General features: G+C 40.9%; 1 protein-coding gene and 1 pseudogene across 5 annotated transcripts in view; both read left to right on the top strand.

Moving 5' to 3' along the window:
* PLPPR1 (phospholipid phosphatase related 1) overlaps positions 1-18016 on the top strand; it is a 641182-nt gene that overhangs the window by 425134 nt on the left and 198032 nt on the right. The window lies entirely within an intron of this gene.
* Positions 11962-12080, top strand: LOC115838711 (5S ribosomal RNA; annotated as a pseudogene).

The following is an 18016-nucleotide window of genomic DNA, read 5'->3' as shown; positions in this document are numbered from 1 at the left end:
TATGGCCGAGTAATGTTCCATTGATACGTATACCACATCTTCTTTGGCCATTTGTCTGTTGTAGGATCCTTGGGTTGCTTCCATACGGTCCAGTTAGTTTTCAGTGAGAATTGTTCCACATGTAGATGTATTTTTGATGTGTTCACGGGAGGATGTGAGCTATACATTTTCTTACTCTGCCATCTTAATTATCTCCCTGAGGGAGTCATTTTTTCCTGATGCAAAAGACGGCAGTTCACTTTGCAATGCTCCTCTATACAATTCAGCTCAATTTTTGATTTGAGGATTTCTTTGGGATACTGTGTGCAGGGTTTGGGCTGGGGACTGAGCATAGGGAAATGAAAATGGCACAATGTTTGTCCTTAAGAAGTTCAGCCCAAACTCGGCTACAAACTCAAATTCTTTCAGGGGCAGCCATGCAGCATGACACCAATGAGGATGGCAAGGACTGAGGCCAACTGGAGATGTTGCAATTAAACGGCATTAACAACAAAAATTCCTGCCATGTGACCAGAACCCCTCTCTGGGCTGGATTAAGTCTGGCATTATTTTGCAACTCATGGACTAGCTATATGCTAATTTCTTGACCAATAGCATATTTTCTCTGTGATTTTTCATATTAAAATTAAAACATAAGACCTTTACCTCTGTGATATGGAAATTTTGGTATGGAGGTTTAGGAACTACTGACGGCCATGCTGTGCTTTGAAGGATGCCACTGTAGCGAGAATGGAGTAGGCTTGCAGAGAGAAGCAGAGACAAGAGATGAGATAACGGAAGGTCCAGATGGCATTCGTATCCCCAGTTCCAGTTACCCTAAGGCCCAGTGGTACCTTTCCTGTGAGTTGTTCAATGATTTCTTCAGTTATAGAAAATGATACTCTAGAATATCCTTCCAAGATATTCCTCTTTCTCTTTTAGCCAGACCTAGTTTAAGGGGTTTCTGCCACTTGTAACTAAAAGTGACTTGATTAATTCACAGGGCTGCCTGTGAACCCAGTAAGGGAGACGAAGGAGGTAGAAAGTCAAAGATGGGAGTATTGCATCCATCCAGAGAGCACACAGCCAGCTGGGGCCATCTATACTCGTAAGCCTAAACATAGAGACACGGGTACTCAAAACCAAACAGCTGGAGTCAAAATTAGAAGACAAAAGGATACTAAGGGAATTGGGGGAAAAAATTTGATAAGAAAAAAAATTCAGTTCCTATTTGGAACTGAAGCCGAAGCCATAATTAATGAGCTTTTGCCTGAAAGCTGTTGGAAAATGGATTCTGGTGTTTCTCAGTAGGTCAAAGACAGGGCTCTTAAAGGAGGGGAAGCTGGGACTAGTTTTCAAAAGGAGGAGGTGAAGCTGGAGGTACTGGGGCAGTCTGTACAGTGGACTCACTTCTTTAGATTGTCTCAGAACTTACCCTGGCTTCTTAGGGGACCTCTGCTCTCATTGGAGGTGGACCAGGATGGCTATACTGGCTTCATCTTCATCTGGATCTGAACTCTAAGGGTATTGCTACCTTCTTAGTATCAGGGAACATATAACACATCCTGAACATATTCTGTGAACATCTTCCATGCTTTCTCTTGCCAGCTATGTTTAAAAAAACAAACAAACAAAACAGCTTTATTGAGATGTAATTCATGTGTTAAACAATTCACCATTGAAGGTATATAATTCAATGGCTTCTAGTGTATTCACAGAGTTGTGCAGCCACAATGACAATATATTGTAGAACATTATCTCCAACCCCAAAAGAAATCCTGTCCCCATTAGCAGTTACTCCTCATTTCTCTCTCAACGGTCCCACTCCCAGCCCTAGGAAACCACTAATCTGGTTTCTGTCTCATTAGATTTGCCTATTCTGGACATTGCACATAAATGGATTCATATAATATGTGCCTTTTGTGATTGGCTTCTTCCACTTGGCATAGTGTTTTCAAGGACCATCTATGTTGTAGATATATGAATAATTCGTGTCTTTATTGCCAAATAATAGCCCATTGTAGGGATATACCACATTTTATTTTTCCATTCATCAGCTGATGGACATTTGAATTGTTTCCACTTTTTGGCTATTTTATGAATAACAGTGCTGTGAACATTCATGTACAACTTTTTGTGTAGATGTATGTTTTCATTTCTCTTGCATATATACCTAAGAATGGAATTGTTGGGTCATGTGGAAACTTTATATTTAACATGTTGGGGAAATGCAAACTGTTATACAAAGTAGCCACACCATATTACATTCCCACTGGCAAAGTATAAACGTTCCAGTTTTGCTGTATCCTCACGAACACTTGTTTTATTAAATGTTTTTTGACTGTACATATCCTAATGGTTATGAAGATATATCTCATTGTGGTTTTTATTTGTATTTCCCTCATGGCTAATAACATTGAGCGTCTTTTTATGTGCTTATTGGCCATTTATATATCTTCTTTGTAAAGATATCTATTTAGATTCTTTGTCCATTTTTTTTTTTTCCAGTACGTGGGCCTCTCAATGTTGTGGCCTCTCCCGTTGCAGAGCACAGGCTCTGGACGCGTAGGCTCAGCGGCCATGGCTCACGGGCCCAACCACTCCGCGGCATGTGGGATCTCCCCAGACCGGGGCACAAACCCGTGTCCCCTGCATTGGCAGGCGGACTCTCAACCACTGCACCACCAGGGAAGCCCTGTCCACTTTTTTTTAAACATCTTTATTGGAGTATAATTGCTTTACAATGGTGTGTTAGTTTCTGCTATATAACAAAGTGAATCAGCAATACATATACTTATCCCCATATCTCCTCCCTCTTGCGTCTCCCTCCCACCCTCCCTATGCCACCCCTCTAGGTGGTCACAAAGCACCGAGGAGCTGATCTCCCTGTGCTATGCAGCTGCTTCCCACTAGCTATCTAGTTAACAGTTGGTAGTGTATATATATCCATGCCACTCTCTCACTTCGTCCCAGCTTACCCTTCCCACTCCCCATGTCCTCAAGTCCATTCTCTACATCTGTGTCTTTATTCCTGTCCTGCTCCTAGGTTCATCAGAACCTTTTTTTTTTAGATTCCATATATATGTGTTAGCATATGGCATTTGTTTTTCTCTTTCTGACTTACTTTACTCTGTATGCCAGACTCTAGGTCCATCCACCTCACTACAAATAACTCAAATTCCTTTCTTTTTATGGCTGAGTAATATTCCATTGTATATATGTGCCACATCTTCTTTATCCATTCATCTGTCGATGGACACTTAGGTTGCTTCCGTGTCCTGCCTATTGTCAGTAGAGCTGCAATGAACATTGTGGTACGTGACTCTTTTTGAATTATGGTTTTCTCAGGGTATATGCCCAGTAGTGGGATTGCTGGGTCATATGGTTGTTCTATTTTTAGTTATTTAAGGAACCTCCATACTGTCCTCCATAGTGGCTGTGCCAATTCACATTCCCACCAGCAGTGCAAGAGTGTTCTCTTTTCTCCACACCCTCTCCAGCATTTATTGTTTCTAGATTTTTTGATGATGGCCATTCTGACTGGTGTGAGATGATACCTCATTGTAGTTTTGATTTGCATTTCTCTAATGATTAATGATGTTGAGCATTCTTTCATGTGTTTGTTAGCAATCTGTATATCTTCTTTGGAGAAATGTCTACTTAGGTCTTCTGCCCATGTTTGGATTGGGTTGTTTGTTTTTTTGTTATTGAGCTGCATGAGCTGCTTGTAAATTTTGGAGATTAATCCTTTGTCAGTTGCTTCATTTGAAACTATTTTCTCCCATTCTGAGGGCTAGCTTTTTGTCTTGTTTACGGTTTCCTTTGCTGTGCAAAAGCTTTTAAGTTTCATTAGGTCCCATTTGTTTATTATTGTTTTTATTTCCATTTCTCTAGGAGGTGGGTCAAAAAGGATCTTGCTGTGATTTATGTCAAAGAGTGTTCTGACTATGTTTTCCTCTGAGAGTTTTATAGTGTCTGGCCTTACATTTAGGTCTTTAATCCATTTTGAGTTTATTTTTGTGTATGGTGTTTAGGGAGTTTTCTAATTTCATAGTCTTACATGTAGCTATCCAGTTTTCCCAGCACCACTTATTGAAGAGGCTGTCTTTTCTCCATTGTATATTCTTGCCTCCTTTATCAAAAATAAGGTGACCATATGTGCGTGGGTTTATCTCTGGGCTTTCTATCCTGTTCCATTGATCTATATTTCTGTTTTTGTGCCAGTACCATACTGTCTTGATTACTGTAGCTTTGTAGTATAGTCTGAAGTCTGGGAGCCTGATTCCTCCAGCTCCGTTTTTCTTTCTCAAGATTGCTTTGGCTATTCAGGGTCTTTTGTGTTTCCATACAAATTGTGAAATTTTTGTTCTAGTTCCGTGAAAAATGCCAGTGGTAGTTTGATAGGGATTGCATTGAATCCGTAGATTGCTTTGGGTAGTATAGTCATTTTCACAACATTGATTCTTCCAATCCAAGAACATGGTATCTCTCTCCATCTATTTGTATCATCTTTAATTTCTTTCATCAGTGTGTTATAATTTTCTGCATACAGGTCCATTTCTTCTTCCTCTTCCTTTTTTAAAAAAAGTTTGCTCTCTCTCCCTAGATGATCACCTGTACTTGGCAGGTAAGTTACCACATATGTTAATGACTCTAAAATCTGTATCTCTAATCTAGAACTCTTTTTTGATTCTCCAGACTGACACTTTTACCTGGCATCAGTATTGCAGAAACCCCACAATCAGTGTGTTCAAAAGTGAATCAACATTTATCTCCTTAACCTCTTCCTCCTCTTCCTATGTTCCCTAGTGGAAGCACCATTCCACAATGTTGTAAAGACAGAATCTTGGCATCATCCTGGATCTTTCCTCTCTGTCACTGTGTTAGTTTCATATTGCTGCTATAATAAATTACCACAAATTTAGTGCTTAAATCATACAAATTTAGTATCTTACAGTTCTGGAGGTCAGAAGACCAAAATGACTCTCACTGAGCTAAAATCAAGATGTCGGCAGGCCAGCATTTCTTCTGAAGACTCTGTGGGAGAATCTATTTCCTTGCTTTTTCCAGCATCTAGAGGCTACCACTATTTTTTGGCTCGTGGCCTCCTTCCTCCATCTTCAAAGCCAGCAAGGTCAGTCCTCACACTGCCATCTCTGGTTCTCTTTCTTCTGCCCCCTCTTCCACTTTAAGGACCCTTGTGATTCCACTGGACCTACCAGGATAATCTAGGATAATCTCCAGGTTTAAGGTCATCTGATTAGCAGCCTCATTCTATCTGCAACCTCAATTCCCCTTTGCCATATAGCCTAACATATTCATAGGTTCCAGGGACATCTTTGGGGGGCTGTGATACTGCCTACCACACCTTACTTAGATAATCAAACACTAGGTCTAATAACTTCTGCCTCCTAAATATGTCTCAATCCCATCCAATTCCCTTTTCCTCATTTGTCTCCAAAATAATTCAGATCTCATCAACTGTCACCTCAATTATGCTAATAGTTTCCTAACTGGCCTCCCAGTGTTTGGCTTTCTCTTTCCCAATCCATTCTACACGACCCTTTCCCTCAGGATGTGGGCTATACTTCTTAACATGGAGTATGTGTCCCTTCACGATATATCCCTTGCTTACAACCTCACCACCATCTCTTGCTAGTATCTCCTTGTACCTTTTATTTTAGCTACTTCTGAACTTCTGTCATCTTCTTCCAACGCAAGGTACTCTCTCTTCCCTCCAGGCCTGCATACCTGCTCCTTAAAACTGCAATAAGGTGTGTTTCAGTTTTCACTTTGCTAAAGTCTACTTTATTTCTCTTTCAGGACTCACTTAAAATATCCCTTACTTTAGGAAGTCTTTTGCTATTCCCCATCCTCCGGAAGTTATGTGTCCCTACTTCCCTATATCAGCACTTACTATTTTTGCATTGTAAGCATCATATCTGTCTTGCTTATCATCCCTGGTGTATTTTTAGTGCCTAGCTGGTACCTGACATATATTAAATTCTCGATATAAATTTGTTGAGTTAGAGAAAAAAATCAGTATGGTCCTTTATCAAATAAAGTGGCCTTGCTTGGTTCAGCCCTGCCTACCTCTTGAAATTCATCCTGCCTGTCTCTCACTCTTCCTTTCTGTGATCCATGCACACTGGCCTCTCAGTGCTGCCAAGGGCGCCTTCTCCATCATGCTGTAGGAACATTGCCTATGTTATACCTTCTCCCTGGAATGAATTCCTGTGCCCATACCTCTCCTGCAGATCTCAGCCCAGGGATCACTTCTTCGGGGAAATTTTTCTTGACTGTCCCCCTTTTATAGACTAAATGTTTGTGCAGCCTCCCCATTCATATGTTGAAACATTAAACTGTGGAGATCGGGCCTTTGGGCGGTAATTAGGTTTTGATGAGGTCATAAGCGTGGGCCCCATGATGGGATTAGTGTCCTTATGAGAAGAGGAAGAGACTAGAGCTGTCTTTCTCTCTTCATATGAAGACACAGTGAGTAGGCAGCCATCTGCACCCAGGAAGAGGGTCTTCATCAGATGCTGAATTGGCTGGTACTTTGATCTTGGACTCCCAGCCTCCAGAACTGTGAGAAAATGTCTGTTGTCTATGGTATTAAGCCCCTCAGTCTATGGTATTTTGTTATGGTTTACAGCAGTCTGAGCTGACTAAGACACACCCCATCCCCTTTCCCAGTCAAGCTCTCTTGTTATATATTCTTCAAAAACACTTACGTTAGAGCAATTATCTCAGTATTTATGCATTCATTAGAGGGGATATTTAATTAATGTTCGTCTCACTAACAGACTAGGTTCCATAAGAACAGGAACTATCTATTTTGACTTATCATTTTTATTCCCATTCAGCCACCAATAAATATTTGTTGGATAAAAAAAAGCAATGAATGAATCCTTTTATCCTCTGAGTTTCTCCCTTTTTCTCTCCCTTACTCCTTTTCTCTACTCTTCACTGTGCTAGCTAGGGCAACTTATCATAAACACGTGAGCACAAAGTGTTTCTTTGTCTACATTAGAATAGCTATATAAGACTCGTGAGGTTGTCTGGACCAATCTCCATACCAGGCAGAAGTTCATTCCCCCAGCCTGAGGCTTGGGCTGATAACTTATGAACTTTCTCCGTTGCTGGCAGCTCATGACATTTCAATTTGTTATATTTTTCAACAGTTCTGATTGTTTGAAAACTCTCCATTTACCAAACCAACAACCATCTTCTTAAATTCCTCCCATTTATCCCATTTCAGCCCTCTGCAGCAATAAATGATAAAGTTATTCTCTCTTCTACGTGACTCCCTTCATATTTTTAAAGGCAGGTATTAGGGACTCTCTTCCGTTGCCCAAGACTCTTGTCTAGGTTCTATTCCTTTCAACCATTGCCATTCTGTTTGTGTTTGGTGGCTCTTCTCTTACTTCTTTCCCTACCTCCTTCCTTCTCCCACCCTTACTTCCTTCTTCCCATTTTTCCTTTCCTCTTCCCTTGCTCCCCATTCCCTCCTCTCCTTTTCTATTTTCTTTCTTTCCTTCCTTTCTCCTGTTTCCTCTTCCCCTTGTCCTTTTGTTTCCCTCTGCACTTCCCTTCCCTCCTCCCTTTCCCTACTTCATTTCCCAAATAATATAAAGCAACAAGGCGATCTCTAGTTCTCATTTTTCTCTTAAAGATCAGACCTACCCTGATCATCACAGTGGACAGGGAAGGAAGGAGAGAGGGACATCCCCAGCTGTGGGTTATTTTGATAAGAGTGACAGTTGTGCTTTCATCCAAACTGTGGATGAAAATGTTGAACAGGATTGAGCTATGTACAGAAACCTGGGAATCCTACTAAAACTTCCCTTCAAGTTAATACTGATCCATTAATTAACACTCTCAGTTATTAATATGCTGTCACCAAAGCCATGTGGAAAATGTGACTGATAATGTAATCACCAGGAAATCTTGAAAGCTAGATTTAATATATCAGAGAAATCCATTCATTCATTTATTCACTCAATTGAGTGCCCACTTCATATGTAGCCCTGACATTTTAAACTGAATATTTTGGTAATGGCAGCTATAATAGATCTTTGAAATTTCAGAATGTCAAGCTTCTGTCCACCCAGAAGTCATGTAATGAGTTTCTTGTCTGTTTGGATACATTCAGAAAATATACCATCGTCACTGATCAATTTTGTATTTGATCCTGGGTCCTTCTGCTTTAACTTTAGAATTTCCATTCATCGACTCATCTGACATGTAAGTGCGTTGCTGTGGTGGGTGCTTCCATCTTCTTGGCTAACTGAAATGGGTCTTGTGACTGTCTCTTTTCATTAGGTCAGCTATGCTGCTGTAGCATCCCAGAAGAAGCAGTCAAGGCTCTAGAGTGCATGAAGGATTGGAATCTGTGAATCATTGTCAGGGTTCCTAGATCTTTTACCGAGGGGGTGGCCCTGAACAAGTGCCAGATATCAGCGCAGATCAGTTCCCAGCGGCACTGGGATACTTTACTTAAAACTACGGTTTTTCCGTGAGTGTGATAAGGACATATTTCCTTTCTTTCCAGCCCCCTGTTCAAGTGATCATCAAATCTTGTCATTTTTTTTCCTACCTCTTAACTCTCTTTGGTGTTTGTCCTCCCATCTCCATCCTTCTTGCTACTACTTTATCCAGATCATCATCATCTTCCATCTGAATTGCAGCCAGAATATTCTAGCAGGGCTCCCTTCTTCCTGCCTTGCCTTCCTCCTGATATCGTTCACACTGTAGCAAGAAAGATGTTTCTAAAACATAAATCAACTCAAGTCATTCTCCTGCTCAAAAACCTTCAGGGGCCTCCCCGGTGGCGCAGTGGTTGAGAGTCCGCCTAACGATGCAGGGGACACGGGCTCGTGCCCCGGTCCGGGAAGATCCCACGTGCTGCGGAGCGGCTGGGCCCGTGAGCCATGGCCGCTGAGCCTGCGCGTTCGGAGCCTGTGCTCCGCAACGGGAGAGGCCACAACAATGAGAGGCCCGCATACCACAAAAAAAAAAAAAAAAAAAAAAAAAACCTTCAGTAGCTCCCTACTGCCTACAGATTTAGGCCTAATCTCTTATCAAGACATTCAAGGCCATTTGTGATTTGGTTCTAACCTTCCTCTGTTGCCTGACCTTTCCCCATTCTCTGTATAGTTCCTTTGGCTCCCTCCATTTCCTTGAATGTATTACCTTTGCACTTGCTGGTGTTCTGTCTGAATACCCTACTTTCTCCGTCTTCTTGCTGACTACCCAAGAGTCCATGCAAACACATCAGAGATGCTCCCTGCGACACCCCTGCCTCACCAGACCCAGGCAGAATTGGACATTCCTTCCTTTTGTTTCTATGTTTCTTTAAATTAGGTCATTAACAGATTATTTCTCTCTTGAGGTAAGGGGTTATGGTTTTATTTTGTCTATCCCTAACAGCTGAAACATAGCAGGTGCATACTGTATATTTGTTGAGTTAATTCATAAATACCATCACACTAGAAAACACTTATGTGGTCCTTATTCTGGATCAGGCACTGTTCTAAGCACTCTGTACATGTTACCTATTTAAGGAGTGAATGTGTACAGCCTGGCGGCCTTTTTGGTTAATATGCACTGCCTTATGACTTAAATGTCACAGAAATGTGAAACCCACGCTAGCAGCCCTTCTGTCACCAATTTGGACCCCCATTTCCTTGCTTCTACTTTTCTCAGCTCACTAGTGACATCCCTGCATGCTTCAGTCTATCTCAGTTCTAGAAACAATCTGCTCTTAAGGCAGGAAGCTTCAAGAAGCCCCAGTCCTCCTCCCCAACGAGTGGTAGTGTCAGGCCCAAGCAGTGACTACAAGTTCCAAGCCATGCTGTCAGTGGCTTTGCAGCTCATCTGACTCAGAGTGTGGTATCTGAACAGTGACCCTATAATCCGTGTTTATCAAGCTCTCTATTCCTTTCTCAGACCTTGAAACTGTCCATCCTAGAATTATCCCCTTGTACCCAGTTTTCTAACTTCAATATTCCCTCGTCCTCTATTCCTCAGGTGCCTCAATCAGTGGGACTAAACTTCTGACTTAGTCACTATTCCAAGGGACTTAGTCATTAAATGACTTTCTCAAGATCACATAGCCAGTAAGTGGTAGAACCAAGATTCAAATTAGTAACATTCTGATTCCAAACATAAAATAGCTTTTACTCTGTAAATTGGAGGAAGAAACACTTGGGACAAGCACAGAAGTGTTTCTGGGCCACTAAAGGAGGTTGAGTTCATGCTAAGTGCTCAATGAATACTCCCTGTTTTGGATGTTGATCTAGTGTCACTGCATAAGCCTCTCTTATTGATTGTGGCCAAGGCAATGATAAAATTATGAAGTGGAACCAATCAAAAGCTTCTCTGAACTCGGAAAGCCTTGTAGGTATATAACTGGGGGTTGCCAAAGGTGACAGAAGATGTGGTTAAAAGCACATTCAAACCCAGTGAAAGGCTGACAGTTGCTGGAGCAACTTTCCCCAAGTAGGTGAGGGTATTTGAGTGTGGGGAACAGGTATGAATTCCGTGTTAACAATGGTGAGCTTGAGCTACCCTGAGATCACAGAAACTGTGAGGAAGCTGATGAGCCAGGAGAGTCTACAAAGGGAGAGACACAGCAACAGCGTCAGGAGAGGGGGCAGGTGCCATAGGAGACCAAGGCAAGGGGCACCTTTCTAAAGAAGATACATCCTCAAGATGGGAAATGGCCAGAGCAGAATATAACCCTTCATCTGTAGCAGGGGTTGGTTAGCAGTGCATATGGGGTGGGCAAGGCAGTTTCTGAATGAGTGAGCATACAACTGAATGGTCCCATGGACGTGAAAGTGAGCACGTGTGATCTGAATAAGCACCTTTAATATCAGAATGGGCTTGTGAAACATCTGTGTGCGTTGTGAAACATGTATGAACATGTGTAAGGTCTGAGTGAACATGTATTGATGTATTATCTGAAAAAGGGTAGGTGGCATCTAAATAAACACGTGAGTGTGGAAGATCAAAGTGAATAGTTTAACATATGTAAGATTTAGGTAAGCATTTTTAACAACACAGCAAACACGTGTATCATCTCAGTGAGCATGTGTAGTGTCTGATGAGGGTTTGTGATGTCTCAGGTGTGACTTTCTGAATAAGCATGAGCACGATCTGAATATCAGTGTGTAATGTTTGAGCTATTTACTATCTAAATGAATCTGTTTTTAAAACAACTAACATGTGTAACATTTTAGTGAACGTGTGTGTCACCTGTGTTAGTAGAACATATGAATGAGGATGTGTAACATCTCAGTTGGTGGGTCTCAAACTTGAGCGTGTGCCAGAATCACCTACAGGACTTGTTAAGCACACATTGCTGGGAACTCTTCCCCAGAGTTTCTGAATCAGAGGGTCTGGGGTTGGGCCCAAGAATATGCGTTCAGATGATCCTGGTGCTGCTGGTCCGGGAACCACATTTTGAGAACTACTGTTTCAAGTATGAGTGATACCTATGTGTGGCATTTCAGTGAGCTGATTAACAGCTACATGGGCACATGGCAGATCTAAGTGAACACAGGTAACATTTAAGGGACATACGTATCCCCTGAGCAAACACTGTGAAAGCTATACAAGCCCATGTAACATTGGAATGATGTGTGAGGAACATAAGTGAACCTCAGTATGTTTGCAAAAACATCTGAATAAGCATGTATAAATATGAGGACACATGGAGTATCTGAATGAGTTTGAGTACCATCCGAGTAGATATATCTAGACGGTGTGTATGTGTTTTACGTCTGAAGGCACTCATTGTCTATATGACTAGACAGACATCTGTACAAATAATTACCGTGCATCCTGGAAAATGCAGCAATGAGTGTCCAGGGAATAAAGATGGGCAAGAAACAATAGCTACACTAGGAGCAGAAGCTACTAGAGGAGAATGGAGGTGGAAGATGACCTGTGAGGTCTGTTTTAAACGCTGATTAGGTCTATAGCTATACCACCCTGAATGTGCTGCTTCTCATCTGATCTTAGAAGCTAAGCAGGGTCGGGCTTGGCTAGTATTTGGATAGGAGACCAACTGGGAATACCCAGTGCTGTAAGCTTTTTTTTTTTTTTTTTTAAAGCTGGTTAGGAATTCTCTAGAATGACAAGTGGAGGTAGGTGGGGAAAGTCTTTCTGTAAGAGAGCACAGCATAAGCAAAGGCATAACACAGAATAGCTTGGTGTGTTTGGGGAACCAAAAGTGGTTTGGGATTTTGAGAATAAAATATGATGTGGGAGCAGGGGCTGAGGCTAGAGGGTTCCCAATGGATCAGATCATGGAGATCCTTGTGAGCCATGATATAGAATATGGTGTTTTTTTCCCCCCAGTAAATGATACAAAATCAATGAATTGGTTTTAGGCAGGGGATTAATGTGATGGGTTTATGTTCAGAAATATCACTCTGGAGTGTGAATGGAAGATAGATTGGGAATGGAGCAGGAAGTCTACTGCAACATCTGTTATATTTATGACAGATGATGAGGTCTTAAGCTATAAAAAATGCAGTGGAAAATAAGGGACAAAATGAGGATCTATTTTAGGAGATAAAAGTCCACAGGACTTGTGGACCTGGTGGGTCACAAAATTAGGATCTATTTTAGGAGATAAAAGTCCACAGGACTTGTGGACCTGGTGGGTCATGAGTCTCAGGTGGAACGAATGGGAGAGACAGGGAATATGGGAGAATGGATTGGAAAGAATCGTATATTTAGTATTAGATACCGTCAATTTAGGTGCTTCTTCGACATTCAGAAAGGGATGTTGTACACTTGGGTCTGGAGCTCAGGGGACAGTCCAGGCCAAAGACAGAAATTTGGAAATGATTAGTTAGTGATAACTACACTCATGGGAATGGCCAGACGTTGGTGAGAAGAGTAAAGAGCAAAGAGGCCAAAGATGGGGAAACCTAGGATCATCAACATTTGAGGGGTAGGCAAATGAAGACTCAAGTAAAAGGAAATTAGGTGGAATGTTAGAAAGGTAGAGGCATGCAGAATCATGTGACCTCGTGAAACACTGAGTTCCTTTAAAAGTTGGGGGAAATCCATTTCATTTAAATGATTTGCAGATGGTTCTGGATTGAGAGTTGGCGGTTCAAGAGGGAGTCCCGCGTTCCATCCTGGCTGTGCTACTAGGTACTTTTGTGGCCTTGGTTCATTAATTTGAGTCTCTGGGCCTCAGTTTTAAAATATGAAAAATGATAAGGCAATCTTGACTGTGAGAGAACAAGAGCTTGGTAGTTTCTGTTTTGCCTGTGAACGAGAGTTTAAAGACTGTCCTTGGAGCTCTTGTTAACAAGGGCAAGTTCTGGAGTTGCTCAGTCCTGGGTTAAAATCCTGAAGGCATTCATTTCCCAGTTCTTTGACCCTGGGTAAGTTACTTAATCCCTCTAAGCCTCAATTTCCTATACAATAAGTCAAACAGTAGTGGGTTGTTTTTGTGTGAGTATTTAAAGAGACAAGCCACATAAACTGCTTAGCACAATGCCTGGTACAGAGTGAGTGTTCCGACAAACAAACCCATCAACAGCAGCAACAAAACCCACGACTTCATGATGATGGAGGAAGTTAAATTAGATCATCCCTGAAGTCTTTTCCAGCCCAACACTCTTTGTGCTTGTTTCTCTTTTTGTCTGTGATCCTGGGGTGAGACACTCAGTAGACATTTATGACCTAAATATTGACTAGGAAGAAGGATTTGGTTTCTGATTTCTGACATATATTACACAGTCAAGAAAAAATAATTCCGATGGGAAAAAAACTAACATAAAATGCAAATACACTAAAAAAAAAAATATGGCTCACCAGACAGTGCCCCTCCTCCTCTCCCCATCAGGCATCTGAGGATCCTGTGCTACACTGAGTCCAAAGAGCATCTTCCACTAATGACCCGTAATAAATTGTTTCCTTGATGCATTCACTGGGACGGGTGATTATTTGTTTCTCAAAATATAGCAGTAAAATAAGAAGGAGTCATGGGCTTGGGGAAAATGTGGTGGCTGATTATTCCTCTTCCTTTTTTTTTTTTTTAACATCTTTATTGGAGTATAATTGCTTTACATTGTTGTGTTAGTTTCTGCTGTATAACAAAGTGAATCAGCTATATGTATACATATATCCCCATATCCCCACCCTCTTGTGTCTCCCTCCCACTCTCCCTATCCCACCCCTCTAGGTGGTCACAAAGCACCGAGCTGATCTCCCTGTACTATGCAGCTGCTTCCCACTAGCTAGCTATTTTACATTTGGTAGTGTATGTAAGTCCATGCCACTCTCTCACTTCGTCCCAGCTAACCCTTCCCCCTCGCCGTGTCCTCAAGTCCATTCTCTACATCTGCGTCTTTATTCCTGTCCTGCCCCTAGGTTCATCAGAACCATTTTTTAAAATTAGATTCCATATATATGTGTTTCTATTTTTGTCTTCCTGACTTACTTCACTCTGTATGACAGACTCTAGGTCCATCCACCTCACTACAAATAACTCAATTTCGTTTCTTCTTATGGCTGAGTAATATTCCATTGTGTATATGTGCCACATCTTCTTTATCCATTCATCTGTGGATGGACATCTAGGTTGCTTCCATGTCCTGGCTATTGTAAATAGTGCTGCAGTGAACATTGTGGTACATGACTCTTTGAATTATGGTTTTCTCAGGGTGTATGCCCAGTAGTGGGATTGCTGGGTCATATGGTAGTTCTATTTTTAGTTTTTTAAGGAACCTCCATGCTGTTCTCCATAGTGGCTGTATCAATTTACATTCCCACCAACAGTGCAAGAGGGTTCCCTTTTCTCCACACCCTCTCCAGCATTTATTGTTTCTAGATTTTTTGATGATGGCCATTCTGACCCGTGTGAAGTGGTACCTCATTGTAGTTTTGACTTGCATTTCTCTAATAATTAGTGATGTTGAGCATCCTTTCCTGTGTTTGTTGGCAATCTGTATATCGTCTTTGGAGAAATGTCTATTTAGGTCTTCTGCCCATTTTTGGATTGGGTTGTTTGTTTTCTTGATATTAAGCTGCACGAGCTGCTTGTAAATTTTGAAGATTAATCCTCTGTCAGTTGCTTCATTTGCAAATGTTTTCTCCCATTCTGAGGGTTGTCTTTTCATCTTGTGTATGGTTTCTTTTGCTGTGCAAAAGCTTCTAAGTTTCATTAGGTCCCATTTATTTGTTTTTATTTCCATTTCTCTAGGATGTGGGTCAAAAAGGATCTTGCTGTGATTTATGTCAAAGAGTGTTCTGACTATGTTTTCCTCTGAGAGTTGTATAGTGTCCGGTCTTACATTTAGGTCTTTAATCCATTTTGAATTATTTTAGTGTATGGTGTTAGGAAGTGTTCTAATTTCATTCTTTTCCATGTAGCTGTCCAGTTTTCCCAGCACCATTTATTGAACAGGCTATCTTTTCTCCATTGTATATTCTTGCCTCCTTTATCAAAGATAAGGTAACCATATGTGCGTGGGTTTATCTCTGGGCTTTCTATCCTGTTCCATTGATCTATATTTCTGTTTTTGTGCCAGTACCATACAGTCTTGATTACTGTAGCTTTGTAGTACAGTCTGAAGTCCAGGAGCTTTATTCCTCCAGCTCCCGTTTTTCTTTCTCAAGGTTGCTTTGGCTATTTGGAGTTTTTAGTGTTTCCATACAAATTGTGAAATTTTTTGTTCTACTTATGTGAAAAATGCCATTGGTATTTTGATAAGGATTGCATTGAATCTGTAGATTGCTTTGGGTAGTATAGTCATTTTCACAACATTGATTCTTCCAATCCAAGAACATGGTATATCTGTCCATCTGTTTGTATCATCTTTAATTTCTTTCATCAGTGTCTTATAGTTTTTTGAGTACAGGTCTTTTGTCTCCTTAGGTAGGTTTATTCCTAGGTGTTTTATTCTTTTTGTTGCAGTGGTAAATGGGAGTGTTTCCTCAATTTCTCTTTCAGGATTTTCATCATTAGTGTATAGGAATGCAAGAGATGTCTGTGCATTAATTTTGTATCCTGCTATTTTACCAAATTCATTGACTAACTCTAGTAGTTTTCTGGTAGCATCTTTAGGATTCTCTATGAATAGTATCATGTCATCTGCAAACAGTGACAGCTTTACTTCTTCTTTTCCAATTTGGATTCCTTTTATTTCTTTTTCTTCTCTGATTTCTGTGGCTAAAAATTTCAAAACTATGTTGAATAATAGTGGTGAGAATAGTCAGCCTTGTCCTGTTCCTGATTTTAGAGGAAATGGTTTCAGTTTTTCACCATTAAGAATGATGTTGGCTGTGGCTTTGTCATATATGGTCTTTATTATGTTGAGGTAGGTCCCCTCTATGCCTACTTTCTGGAGGTTTTTATCATAAATCGGTGTTGAATTTTGTTGAAAGCTTTTTCTGCATCTATTGAGATGATCATATGGTTTTTATTCTTCAATTTGTTAATATTGTATATCACATTGATTGATTTGCATATATTGAAGAATCCTTGCATTCCTGGGATAAGCCCCACTTGATCATGTATGATCCTTTTAATGTGCTGTTGGATTCTGTTTGCTAGTATTGTGTTGTATTCCTCTTCCTTTTATCACACCTGGTCAGAGTGTCTCATTACTTCCTTTATGAGAGTCACATGGTTGGCATTTTTTCGTATGTACATTATCTAGAAAAATGTGAGATGGACAAGAAGTGGGTTATTAACATGGATCCCCGACTAAATTTAGGACCCAGCAAGGTGGAAAGATAAAGAAGTCTGACTCAAAGTCTGTGGCGCAGGGAAATTGAGAAGATGAGATCTCACCTTTGTGGTGACAGTGTCTATTTTGCAATGCAAAACCATCCTCACCTCCATGAAAAGGGAGGCTAAAGTGACCAAGTGGATTAAAGGCTGCACCCAGGAAAGAAGTAAGAGTTGGGTTTTACCTTCTGCTCATTTTATTTTTATTTGTAAAAAAACCTAGAATTTCATTTCAAGGTATTATTTGAGTTGCTTGCCTCTGTATACGTCCTCCACCCTAATTCCTCACGCTTTGCCCTGCTTACCTGCTTGAAATACAACCTCATTGCTCTCAAACCCTGAAAACATTATAATTATTATGTAAATATATTTTAGAACACACATTTTTATATGCTAGCATTTAGGAAATTTTAAGGAACTATAGTCTGATAATATATGGGATAGACTTAAAGACAGTTTGTCAGAGATAATTTACTCTTTGTTCTGTGTGTGTGTGTCTGTGTGTGTGTGTGTCTGTGTTTAGTTTTGATCATAGTTCACATTTATTGAGCATTTTGAATCGCGGTGCTTTTCCAAGTTCTTTATCATTTAATCCTCACAGTTAGGACCCCCTTTTTTTTTACATCTTTATTGTCATATAATTGCTTTACAATGTTGTGTTAGTTTCTGCTGTATAACAAAGTGAATCAGCCGTATGTATACATATATCCCCATATCCTCTCCCTCTTGCACCTCCCTCCCACCCTTCCTATCCCACCCTAGTTCTTAGGTGGTCACAGAGGTGGTCACAAAGCACCGAGCTGATCTCCCTGTGCTATGCGGCTGCTTCCCACTAGCTATCTGTTTTACATTTGGTAGTGTGTATGTGTCCATGCCACTCTCTCACTTTGTCCCAGCTTACCCTTCCCCTGCCCCCGTGTCCTCAAGTCCATTCTCTACGTAGGACCCCATTCTTAAGACTCCTTGGATAATGTTAGAGCCCACAATTAGGACAATTATTTCCCCCATTCTGTAGTTGAGAGAACTGAGGTTAGTGATGCAAAGTTATTCACCCAAAGTCACAGAGCTAGATAGCGGTGGAGTAGGATTTGAACACAGGTCTGCCTGATTCCCAAACCCACTCTTTGAGCCACTGCACAGTACTTGTGTTTACACAAAAGCATATGCAAGTAAATTAAACCTTAAGAAATGTACATTCTTTTACCCATTGCTGCTTGTGTTTTGCTTAGCTTGCTGCAGCCACTTTGTACATTCCTTTATTATAATACTTAT

This window comes from Globicephala melas, chromosome 6, assembly GCF_963455315.2.
Source record: "Globicephala melas chromosome 6, mGloMel1.2, whole genome shotgun sequence".
Lineage (NCBI taxonomy): Eukaryota > Metazoa > Chordata > Mammalia > Artiodactyla > Delphinidae > Globicephala > Globicephala melas.
This window is presented reverse-complemented; position numbering and strand designations above follow the sequence as displayed.